This window comes from Corvus cornix, chromosome 9 (assembly GCF_000738735.6).
Source record: "Corvus cornix cornix isolate S_Up_H32 chromosome 9, ASM73873v5, whole genome shotgun sequence".
Lineage (NCBI taxonomy): Eukaryota > Metazoa > Chordata > Aves > Passeriformes > Corvidae > Corvus > Corvus cornix.
This window is the reverse complement of record NC_046339.1, coordinates 3,327,951-3,339,540: the sequence shown is the minus strand read 5'-3', so window position 1 is coordinate 3,339,540 and position 11,590 is coordinate 3,327,951. Positions and strand designations below refer to the sequence as shown.

The 11,590-nt window shown below is 43.6% G+C and overlaps 1 long non-coding RNA gene across 8 annotated transcripts in view; it reads left to right on the top strand.

Annotated features, from left to right (window-relative positions):
* Positions 1-8,157: 8,157 nt before the first annotated feature.
* The window catches only part of LOC109144347, a 47,728-nt gene continuing 44,295 nt past the window's right edge, over positions 8,158-11,590 (top strand). For 7 of the 8 annotated variants that reach the window (XR_005602671.1, XR_005602670.1, XR_005602673.1 and 4 more), the window contains exons 1-2: positions 8,158-8,222; positions 9,163-9,273. This is a non-coding gene — a long non-coding RNA (uncharacterized LOC109144347). The remainder of the gene's footprint in view (positions 8,223-9,162; positions 9,274-11,590) is intronic. The other variant, XR_005602668.1, reaches the window with a different exon arrangement.

The following is an 11,590-nucleotide window of genomic DNA, read 5'->3' as shown; positions in this document are numbered from 1 at the left end:
AACTCCCTTAGCTTTGCATAATGATCCCGGGCATTGCTGCACTTTGTCATTTTCCACTCTGCTCTTTTGGTTCTCCTCATACACATCTGGGCAGATGTTGCTTTTGAAAGAGAATAGTAGGGAATGTGGCTCAGGAACAGAGCCACTGCCTAGAAGCAGCCTTAAAAAACAGAACTGAAAAGATGCTCCTGGGTCATTTGGCTTCTCTTACAGAAGTTAAAAACTACTGTAGAATGTTGGCCCTAAATCTGTCCAGTTCTATTTTAAAGCCATCTTCTTTGTCCTCATTGCTCTTTTTAGATGTCATTTTAGAACAGTCTGAAAGAATAAAAAAACCCTTTAATATGCTGCATAACTTTAATTTATGGTGAAGAATTCACTAACCTTGGCCACAACTAAGTGTTATTTTTCCCTCTTCTTCACTTAGTCCTGGGATGAATTTTGTACCACCGTGGGCTTCACTTCTTAAAGATGCACAGTCCCAAGGGTTTGGACCTCTAAACAGAACAAGGGGTTGGGCAATGCTAAATTTGCTCCTTTGAGGCTGAGACAAAACAATTTGTCCTCATGCTGTACCACAAGCCTTAATTTTGCCAGAAACTTACTGGTGCTGGTGTCTCCAAGGTGGGGGAGAAGGGTTTGGCTCACCCGTGGAGGGGATGTCCCTTGGCTTCTCTGTCCCTCTCCTGCCCCACAGCCTGGCTGGGATGTAGCCCTTGGTGTCTGAGACAATGCAGGATGCTTCTCCCTAGCTTTGCTTGCTGGATTGCCTGAGCATTTTCTCCATTTTCTTTCTTATTTTGCACCTTGTCCCCCTTCCCCCATCCAGGCCTGGCTGCTGTAGTAGCTCAGGAAGCTGAAGGGGCTGAGGCAGCACATTGTCACATCAAGGACTCCTGCAGTGCCGGGACAACACCAGCATTGACTCCTTGGTGATCACCTGGGGTCTGTTCCCTGGTTTAGCATTGCTGCATGGCATCCTCACAGCTGTTTTTGCCAGATGTGGGCAAGTCCATGGCTTTAATGTTCCTGTAAGGGTCAGGAGTGGAGCTCAGCAGCAGCTGAGGTGCAAGGCTGTGCCTCCTTGCGCTCGGCAGAGAGAGCTTGGCTGCAGTGCGACACCCGGGCACTATCAGAGTGTGATTCTGTGATAAAGGGTTTTATCTCTTCCCTCTCTCTGCCACCTTGCAGTGCTGCTTATCACCATGTAAAGATCAGAAAGGCTTCACCTGGCAGCACACACAGCCAGAATTTGCAGTCCAGGAGTTGACCATCCCAGAGAACGCTGTGGTGTTGGGTAAAGATCATTTTGCTCAGACAGCCTCAGTGAAAAGTTTGGTTACACTTTGCTATTGCTCTTTGTTTGGAATTTGTTTCTGCTGTTAAAGATTTATAAATCATGAGGATTTATGTATATATATATATAAAGATATATAAATCATGAGGATTAAGCACTAATCAGAGGGGGCCATGGGGGAAGTTGAGTTGTTTTTGTGGGGACTGTCAGTGACACTTGAAGCACTGAGAGGAAGAGATGTTAAATTCTTTCAAGAACCAAGAGGAAGGGAAGTAGAATTCTTCTCACTCTAGAGACAGATGTGTTCTGCTTAGTGTATTCAAGAAGTAAAAGTGTTTTTTAGTGCTGTAATTCCATTATTGGTGACAAGGTAAGCAAAATAGATTTTCAATTGCTGATTTCTAATGCACGCTCAGATCTGCTGTATAAACACTTGTGAATTCGCATTTGGTATCACAGTCAAAGGAGTGATTCCACCTGATGGATAGAATAATTTCAGAGAGTATTTTGTACTGTTTCACTAAGCTAAAAAGTATAAAACCCTATATCTAAATTAGACGTGTCTTTGACATTTTATTATTTCATAATTGTAACTACTAGACTTTCCATAGTAGGTAATTGCTTTTTTCCCTGAAGCTGCCTTACTCTCCAAGGATAAATGATGGGTGAAATGGATGCCTGAGTTCCTGAAGTTTTAAAGTAAAGAGAATAAAGTATGAGCTAAAAGTATAATTCACTTAGTCTCCCTCCTTGCTGCTGGGTATCTAATCTCTAATAGAGCCACAGTGAAAAATGCTGTGAAAAAAATTAAAAGGGGACTGAGCTACAACCTTTAAGAAAATGCAGACGCTTTCATGGTGAGTGAATTTCCTAATTAAAATGTTAATTGGAAGGATTTTGCCTTGCTTGTTGAGGAAAATGTGGTAACCATTTTTTCCCTGCTGTTTGCACAGCCGTGTGGTATTAATAATTTTGTGTGGTTCTCTACAGCTGCTTAATGAGTGACAAACAGAATTTCCTTAAGTGGTTTGGAATGGGAGAGCAGAAATTCCTTTCAAGGTTGTAATGCAGTAAGGATAATAAATATTGCCCCTGAAGGTTAAGAAGAAAGCCTCACAGAATCACAGAGGTGATTAGGTTGGAAAAGAACTCCCAAGACTGAGTCCAAGCTGGGCCCGATCCCCACCTCTTCACCCAGCCGAGTGCCACATCCAGGTGTTCCTTGGACACCTCCAGGGATGGGGACTCCCTCAATCCTCTGGATCTAGACAATCTCTGCAATAGCCATATCAAAGTAAAATTCCCCTGTGATCCTTTAGCCCAGCCCCAGTATTTAGGGGGCCTGGGTAGAGTCTTGTCAGGCTCAAATTTGATGTACTCGGGACCCCCACAAAGAGCCATGGGTGCTGCAGATTACCTGAGAAGAAATCCCACCTATTTCCATTCAGTAAGAATTACAAAGTGTAAGGGGCAAAGAGCATGTAATTGAAGCTAAATTTTACTTGCATTTTTTACATGACTTTAAATATAAAACCCAAAGCAAACATTTAACAGTAAGCCCTTGTGCAAGTCAGTATTTTTATCTGAATGAGAACTGGGCTGTTCTTTTAAAAACCAAATGCCTGCATTACCAAGATGTAAAAGCTAAGAATGGGTTTGGTTTTTTTTTTTTTTCCTTTCAGCATAAGGAGAGACTTTTTTATCAAGAAATACGAGCAATACCAACTGCTGACGGTGCCAAAATAAGTGAAGTTCAACCTCTTGACCTCCTGCTATCGGGAGCTTTTCCTCATGAACATGCAATAATGGTTCTGTAATTCCCTGCCAATAGAAGGAAGTGACTTGCATTAGCAGAGTAATGCATGAGGAGAATAGAGCTGAGGTGTGAAAGCACCTGTTGTACTCGTGTCTGTTAGACAGGAATTAAACAGCAAGGCTTACACGCTGCAATAATTAAGGATCAAAGCTACCCCTTGGCCAATTCTCATTTCCTGAGGTGACAGGTGTGATGTGTAACCTTGTCCCAGGGCTTGCTCTGCAAGGATGTGGAGTCCAGGGGGACCCTCCTGGTGTCCTTGTGCTGTCTCTAGTGAGGGAGGAAAGCAAAAGCCCCCAGTGTGAGCTGGTGTTGCGTTGTTCACCCCGTTCTTGGACCAAAACAAGCAGCATCCACATCCTCCTCCACATTATGTGGGCTGCAATTCTAAGTGGTAGAGAAGGATCAGGTGCAGAAAACCCTCCTGACAGTTTATTTAATGAATTTGGTACAAAATCATCCTTTCTTTCGACAGGCTGCAGATTTGTCCCTCAGTAAAGCTCTGGGGTCGCTGGGCACAGGGTTGGGGGCAGGTGGGCTGGAGAGTGCCCTGTGCCTCAGCTCAGGGAAGAACTTCCAGCCCAGACTTGGTATTTGTTTCCAAACCCTTCTGCTGGAGCCTTGGAGGCTGCTGAGGATGGATGGGGCTGGGCTGCACAGGAACACCTCCACACACATTTATTTCCACTGGGCTGTGTTCTGGGCTCAGACTGCGAGCTCTGATTTCAGCTCTTCTCCGAGCCATCAGTCACTGTCCTTCGAGCCCAACTTCAGGAACAAGTGGGAAAGTTCATCATCAAAAATGCCCAAAGTAAATGGATTTTGCTAGGAACGGTTCAGCTGCAAACTGCTGTTGCTTCTGTTCATCTCTAGACTGTCTGTCTCTCTGAACTGAGGACCTGGAACTAAATTTTACCAGCTGGCAGCTTTGTGAGTTTTCTGACTTCTTAAAAGCCGATTCAAAACCTGTACCTTCTGCTGCTTGTGTGCCTTGCAGGCAAGACTTGTTACTTCTCTCTTGCCAAAATCTATTTGGAGGAGAATTATGTGGTAGAAATTAATGAAAAACATGGACTTAACATTTATTTTCTTGACCTCTGAAAACTATCCCAAGTGGTGAGTGTTAGTCTTGTGGTTTTGGGTTTTTTTTGGTGGGGGACCAGGGGATAATGATTACAAACTCGTTTGTAATGTCTAAAGATGTTCCCATCTGAATTCATAAATGTGGGGTCACTCACCACAGTGGAAGCTGGGTAAGAATTTTGGTTTTATTTGTATATAAAATACAATATATTATATCTGTTTGTTATTGTTGGGATGATATTGCTGCCCTTCTCACTGCAAGACTGGCACTGCTTTGCTGAAATCTCCCCTTCTCGTGGAGCAAAGGAGTTGTAAAAGCTGTTGCATCTCTCAGATTTTGAGCTTGAATTGTAGCTTGAATTAGCAGCAGAAAGCAAAGAGATAATTTTGTATGAATTTTATCCCTGAGCTATTAGAGCTGGAACAGCCAACACTCAATCTACATCTCTCACACATAATACACCTACAAGTCTCCATCTTTCAGTCTCCATGGTAAAAAGCTGCTTTTCTGCTGATTTATCTCAGTGAAATAACTTCAAACTGGACAAACTAACTCACACTATGGGGAATGGAGCATGAAAACGAAAAGAGCAGTGTTTGAAGTTACGCAATCAAGTACTAAAATAAGGTTTGAAATTTTCCTTAAACCAAGAGTGGCACTGGAACATCATTCCTGAGAGCTGCTGCAGTTGGTATCAAAAGATTTCCAGACGTGGCAGGGTTAGAGGCTGTTCCTGGAGGAGAGTGTGGGTGTGTAGGGAACTCTGCACTGCCTTTGGTGGGACTGGAGCTGCTGCTCTTGCTTGTCCACAACAATTCCTTCCTAGGAAGGAGTTCAGCTGAGCATTGCTATGCCTGTCGTGCCTGAAGCTGTATCTTTGTTTTGCCAGCACTGCAAAAAGTGTATCCACCCCTTCCCAATGTGTAGAACATCCCTCAACAGGCAACTCTACATTGAAAAAAAAATCAAGTAATTTTGTAATTTGCAGTTTCGGAGAGGATTCAGTTTCCTTTTTTCATGGATCACCTTATTGTGAAAAATCTGCCCTCTGTGCTCCAGTGTTCATCAGTGTGGCACTTTAGGAATAAATACCCAGCCCTTTAGTATCTGTTAACCCCCTCTGGCAGAGGACAAGGGGGGCCTTGTCCCAGACAGGAACAGTGGTTCCAGCCATCCCAAACTCCACCTGACCTCTATCAGCTGGGTGCTGCTGTGCATCAAAAAATCCTGCTGGATTTTCTGTGCCTCAACCTCCCTGTTCCTTATTTAAGGGTTGCACTCGACAGGGCCCTGATTCCAGCTACACTGCTGTAATAATAATAATAATAATAATAATAATAATAATAATAGAAATAATGACATTTCCCAAGCACAAAGGAAAGCTTTGCAGGCAGGGAATGTCACATTTTAGAGTGCTGCAGTCTTTGGAATGAGAAACATTTAATGTGAGCAAAAGCAAATCACTTACAGTGTGGGAACACTCCAGAATTAGATGGTATCCTCTAAATATTTCAGAATTGAGAGACAATAAATAAGTCAGTATCTTTTTAGCTAAAGAGCTTGGATAATTTTCTGCATGGGTTATATTGCCAGGAGAAAATCAAAGAAGCAAATACTGGAGGAAAATAATCATAATTTGTAGAAAATGCTTGTGTGGAAGGTGAAAATATTAACTGTTTCCCTCATGTGTCTGCTGAATGTTTTCTTCCTGGAGCAGGAAAATGCTCAGGTACCTTAAACTGCTCCTTCCCCTCCTGGACCAGAGCAGTAGCATCAGTACCTGGGCACAAATCCTCCTCCCAGGCAATGCTGGCTCAGATGCTGCTTTGTTCCAGCTGTTCTGTGATTTTTTTATCTTCCTTTTGCCAGAGAGAGGAATGGAAACCCAAACAGGGGTCTTACCCACCCTCTCTAAATGGTTAAATAAGTTTTATTTACCTCATAGATAGAATTTCTGAGCTTCGTGGGGTTTTTCTGAAGATCAGGTGCCTGAACAACATTCTTTAGCATCTTTTTTTATTTTAAGGCTACATTGGAAGCTGTAATCTTTATGAAAAATTATTCCTAGAAGGAATATTTTCAAATTTATTCCAGAAACACAGGATTATTTATTGTACTGTAATACTGCAAGTTTTCATTTCAGAAGGGGGTCATGTCATGCTTTATTTTGTGCAGAGATATGAGACAGATTAGGGGTGAAAGAGCTTGGAGTTCCAAACAGAAAGAGTTTTGCCAAAAATCACTGGCATAATGTAAGTAGAAACCAGGTTTCGTTTGTCCAAACTATTGAATTCTGTCACTTCTTTATAGACCAAGGTGCCTCTGTAAGGGGAAAAAGTCCTCCTGTTTGATTTCAGTGACTGTTAGGACAGAATGTGGCAGGAAAATCATGCAAAAGTAATAGAAATTGTAGTATCACACTTAATAAAAATAATAATTTAGAAAAGAATCCCTTGATGTGGGGTGGTGAGGGGGAACACGCTGATGTCTGACATCCAGCTGTGGTCTGGCCAAATATTCCAGCTCTTCCTAATCCCTCCCTGAGAGCAGCACAGATTGGCTCTGTTAGAACAATCCAGCTTTTGCTTCCCAGGCTGTTTGCAGGAGGTGGCAGCAATTCTGCTGGACAAATTAATTTGAAAATTATGTTTTTAATTGAGATGGGTTGACCAAAGAAGCATGGAATGGTCAAAGAGGAGAGTGAGAGGAAGAGGGTGGTGACAGAGGGGATAAAAGACAATATTGTTACATTAAGCACTGCTGAAGTTTAGACTTGAGAAGTTTGGGCCTGTCCTGTGTTTGGGGTTAAACAGAGAATCAGAGAATCCCAGAATGGGTTGGGTTGGGAGAGATCTTAAATCTCATCCAGTGCCACCCCTGCCATGGGCAGGGACACCTCCCACTGTCCCAGGCTGCTCCAAGCCCTGTCCAACCTGGTCCTGGACACCTCCAGGGATGGGAATCCACAGCCTCTCTGGGCAGCCCGTTGCAGTATGTGCTTGCAGTGTGCCAGGCTCTTTGGGTTTGCCTAAGCAGTGCTCAAACGCTGTGTTTATGGAACAGAAAAGCTGAAACTGAGCTCCTACCCTGGCAAATCATTGCCCTAGTATGTAATAATTAACAATTACTATCTCTTTACTCCAGGCACTCTTCAGTAACACTTCAGGCACTCTTCAGTAACACTTCTAAGCAGCCTGACCACAGTTCACCTCAAGATGAGGCTTTGAGAGTCCCATGCTGGAAAAGTGGCTGATTTTTGTCCATACCTGGTTGGGTACACACAAAACATGTCAGGGATGTATTGATAGAAGAACGATTGTGGTCACTGGTGGGAGAGCTGTGAGAAAGCATCCCATGATTATTCTTCTGAAACAGAGCAGATGGAGCATTCTCAGCAGAGTTAGGGAAGTATTTCATGGCTCTAAGGGACAGAGGCAGGATGAGCTGGAAAAGTGGACGTGTGGTTCAGGCTCCCTCTGCTCAACAGGATTGTCATGACTGGAATCGGAACCAAAGAGCTGCTAAGGAGATCAAGGGCATTGATTAATCTTTTTGTGATGAGAGATTAAGTCTTTGGCTTGTTCAAAATCTATTCAAGGTCAGAAGAGAGATTATGAATCTCTCCTTCAATATTTGGGATAGATAAAAAGGGAATTGCTTAGGCCAGGAGCTGATGGGATTGCTGGATCGAGCTGCGGTGGCTGGGTGATGCCCACATCTGTGTTAGCTCCTGAAACAGGGAGATCCTCCTTTTCCAGGGAGAATTCTGTCTTCTGCTGGACACCTGGCAGGGAAAAAGAACCCAAATGGCCTTGAGGTGGAATGTGAGTCCCTGGAAAACATTGTGTAACTAAGTCGGGACAGGAAATGAGATCAAGTCTATAAATACCTGGGGCTTATCTGTACCTAAGGGAAGAGGTTTAAAGGCTGCTGAGCCACTGCAGATGTTTTCACTGTGCCCATCACATGCCTTGGCTGGGCACTGCTTGGGGCCAGGAATCTGCTTCTTCCCTTCCTTGACTGCTGTAATTTATTTTTTATTTATTTTAGGGGTGTGTGTGGCAGGGGGGATGTTTGGGCTTTTCTCTCTTTCTGAGTGACAGATTTGGCTGCTGGAGCCAGGGCTGGGAGGCCAAGTGGAGCAAATGCTTAAGCACCTGGGTAAAATAAACTCATTTTGTGTGTGTACACAGCGCTGTAAGACAGCAGCAATTCCCTTTATCCCTCTGCAGAGGTCCTAGAAATTGTAAATTGCTTGGAAGGGGGCTGTGACCTGGGGGAGGGCTGATATCATGGAGGGATCAATTGAAGCTCCACTCTGGGGCAGAGCTAAGTGAGCTGCTTCAGCACAGAATGCTTTTGGAATAAAAAATGCCACTTTGGACTGGTTGAATCTAGCTGTAAAAATGGATCAAAGCTTGTACTTAACTAGAAAAATAGAAGTGTGTATATGGGGGGAATATTACAAAAAATTAAGATTACTTAGCTCAACATTTGCAAAAGAAAGTTTTATCCTTTTTAAAAAAAAAATTAAATTTTAGGCATTGACTTTTATTTCTTTAAATCTGAATTAAAACATCTCTAGCAGAAGAAAACTCCTGATTCAGCTTGAAGATTTTTTTATACATTGTGATGAGAAAAGTGATTTTGGTCTGTTTCTTCCTGACTTTGAGCTGCTCTCTCTGCTCTTACTGAGAGCAAAGCATTTAGCAGGGATTGCTCAGCACCTTAAAAAACCAGGGTGCATTTAACATTTCATAAAGCAGATATTGTCACTCTTACGAGTGAAAAAAATTATTCCTTAAATATATCATTTGCAGTCTAAACTAACATGATAAGGTAAAATACAGCCTGGCAGAAACAGCAATAAGAAAATATTCATGGAACTGATACAAGAATTAGCTGTGACTTTTTTACAGAAGTATTATGGAGCTGAATTTCACTTTATTTCACATTGTTATTCAGCAGAAAAATGAGTCAGCATTTATGAGGGTAGCCAGGAATTTGTCCTGAAGAGCTGGGATTGTGCTCCTGACTTCATTCCCCACTGCCACTGCCCCTTGCTCCCTGCCCAAAGTAAGTACACACAAAAATTGCTGGTAAAGAGTAACTGCAGAAACTGAGGTCAAATGTGTGCAGAAGGATAACCCTTAGGACATTCCTAATAAGCCAGAGAAGTTTCCAGCCAGTTTCACCAGATTGGGATGGACCAAGGACCGAAAACTCGTTCCAACCACAGTGGATTGGCTGAAATAAATTTGCGTCCAAAGCTCAAAACAAACACCAACCCCTTTTGTTAGAACTGGAATGAATTCACACCTTTTGGAGTGGTTGTCCCCCAGAGGAAGCAATAACCACAGTGTATTCCCCAGGGAACTGAAAAGTGTTGGGATTCCCCTTTTTTGAGCTAAATAGAATGTATGAAATTCCCTCTTGTCCTACAGCTGCAGGTTACAGGGAGCACTGGCATATCTGCTTCATCCTTTGCACTGGAATAAACTCGTCCCTGCAAGTCAGGAAAAGCTCCAGAACTGCCAGTTCTGTCTAAAATTCCAAATATTTATGTGCCTCCTAATTTTTTTTCCAATACTGATCTTATTGCACCATTATTAAATGTTGGCACATGGTGCTTACAATGCGATCAGGACTGGTCTTGAGTGTCTGAACACCTTTGTGTCCACACACAGAGCTCTCTCTCTCTCTCTGTTTAAAATCTGACAATAACTATTATTTCATTTTGGTTTATTTTGGGCTGATAATTAAAACCAATAGTTGGGTTATTTTAAATATGATAATAATCTAGATAATTTTGGGGTCTTTAAGAACTGATGGCATGGGTGCAACTCCCAAGGAAGCTGGTTTGGCTCCTTGGTAAATGCAATTTCAGCTTTGTGGGCAGCAGAAGACAAACTGCAGTTATTTTCTTGCCCTTTTTTTCTTGTATTACTTGTAAACATAGAGGGTTTTTGGTAAGTCTTTCCTAGGCTGAGGGAGGTTATGATGACATTCATTTATATTTTCAGGTAATAAAGGGTGTGGGGAAAATGTAGTTAGGTAAAAGTCCAGGACTGATACAGTTTTATATATAAATATGAATTGGCCCTGAATAATTCAGGTATACAATTCTTATTAGAGCAGCTTGTCAGTGGTACAGCTGTCCAGTGGGAACTGTAAGAAGGAAATAGAAATTATCAAACAGCTAGAAAATATCCAGTTGGAGTTTGAGCAAAGTGAGAGATTATTAACTGTTTGGGAAGACTTTGTATTTTGTTGCTCACAGCATCAGAGGCTTCAGTGGCACTGGAGGTTTGTGCTGGTGCTGTATCTGTGCATGACCTGAATGAAATGCAGAGGTAGGAAGGGAATTTATCACTGAATCATGAGGTGATGGAAATTACAGGAGGAAAAGGAACTCTCTCATGTAATTTAGCCCGTTCCCTTGGCACACAGAACATGAATTCAGCCTCACTGTGCGAGCTGTTTCTAATATTCAGGATAAATGCCCTCATCCTTGCTGCATACCATTCCTCACATTTATAATCATTGTACTACACTAAACAGGGTATTTTCTATTTGTGCTGGCTGCCTTCAATGACTCCCACACTTTGTCACCCCCTTGTTTGTCACACACCCAAGCTGGACACTCTGAGCTCTTCCAGTCTCCTGTAAGGAACCCCCTCTGTCTCATTAAGGAAAACAACCACAGCAGTGATATTAAAATATTCAAATGCAAAGACCTGCCAGGTGAGGACTGTTAATAAGACAGGATCTCTGTGCTGCAGCTGGTGCAACTGCCTTGATAAATGCCCTGATTGGAAATTTCAAGGTTGACAACTTCTGTTTTTCCTCTTCAAGTCCAAAGCAGCGTGGGCAGCAGGTGAGGGAGGGGATTCTGCCCCTCTGCTCTGCTCAGGTGAGACCCCACCTGTGCTGCTGCCTCCAGCCCTGGGTTCCCAGACACCAGAGGGATGTGGAGCTGCTGGAAGGAGTCCAGAGGAGGCCACGGAGATGCTCCTGGAGCTGGAGCCCCTCTGCTCTGGAACCAGGCTGGGAGAGCTGGGGGTGCTCACCTGGAGAGGAGAAGGCTCCAGGGAGAGCTCAGAGCCCCTTCCAGTGCCAAAAGGGGCTACAGGAGAGCTGGAGAGGGACTGGGGACAAGGGCTGGAGGGACAGGACACAGGGAATGGCTTCCCAGTGCCAGAGGGCAGGGCTGGATGGGATATTGGGAAGGAATTGTTCCCTGGGAGGGTGGGGAGGGGCTGGGATGGAATTCCCAGAGCAGCTGTGGCTGCTCCATCCCTGGAAGTGTCCAAGGCCAGGCTGGACAGGTCTTGGAGCAGCCTGGGACAGTGGGAGGTGTCCCTGCCCATGGCAAGGGTGGCACTGGATGAGC